The sequence below is a fragment of the Gavialis gangeticus genome, unplaced genomic scaffold (genome assembly GCF_001723915.1).
Source record: "Gavialis gangeticus isolate Ggan-Ray unplaced genomic scaffold, GavGan_comp1, whole genome shotgun sequence".
Lineage (NCBI taxonomy): Eukaryota > Metazoa > Chordata > Crocodylia > Gavialidae > Gavialis > Gavialis gangeticus.
In genome coordinates, this window is record NW_017729022.1 from 108,113,002 (window position 1) to 108,113,822 (window position 821).

An 821-nucleotide genomic window follows, 5' to 3' on the forward strand; every position below is an offset into this window, starting at 1 on the left:
ATGTAGTACAGTGGGGCATGTTTAGTTTGGCCATTGATTTAGAGCTGTGTTACTATCCTTTGGGGGACAGCATATTTATTTTAGCGAGCCATAAAATTTCCCTACAGCTTTGACAAATTCTTGATTCACACTTATCCATGCAGCACTTGTGAAAGTAAATTACAGAAACTCAGCTGTTGCCTGGGGAAAGATTATCAAGGTGCAGTTTGAAACAAACTTGCCAAGCCCACATCAGCTTTCCAAATTTTAATGATGCCTTTTTGATAGCAGCAGAATCAGTTGGCTAGATGCAAACATGTCAGAGCTGGAAATGCTAGTATTCACTAAAAATGAATGTTATATTCTCCTTCTCCTGCATTTTGTCACAGACGTGTCTTCAAAGGTTGTAGTGTGATTAAGAGTGTTTTAAACCTCACACTGGAATTAGTTAAGCAAAGTGTTGCCTGTTAGATAGCAAATACTATTTCAAATTTTAAATTGCTAATCTTCTATAGACCCTTTTTGTCTTCTAGGTTATCAGCTTGCAATCCAGCAATCCAGCTGAGAATACTGTTGACCATCTGATCAGAGTCTGACTGTCCTTTGGGGTGAGGTAGTAGGTTGTATAGTTTTAGGGTTATACCCTGCCTGTCAGATAACTATACAATCTACTGTCTTTCCTGAAGTGGCTGTGATATCAACGCTGGATACGGCTTCAAAAGATGTAACAAAAGTCTTCTAACTTGGATGGTCTTTGGCTATATCCACTCATTAGGTATAGCCACTTGCAACTGAGCGCTAATGGAATAACAAACCCTGTGTTGTTTACTTAGCTTTCATAG

General features: G+C 38.9%; 1 long non-coding RNA gene across 1 annotated transcript in view; it reads left to right on the plus strand.

The window, feature by feature from the left end:
• LOC109297051 overlaps positions 1-821 on the plus strand; it is a 6,912-nt gene continuing 6,091 nt past the window's right edge. The window contains exon 1 of the long non-coding RNA XR_002097176.1: positions 1-754. This is a non-coding gene — a long non-coding RNA (uncharacterized LOC109297051). The remainder of the gene's footprint in view (positions 755-821) is intronic.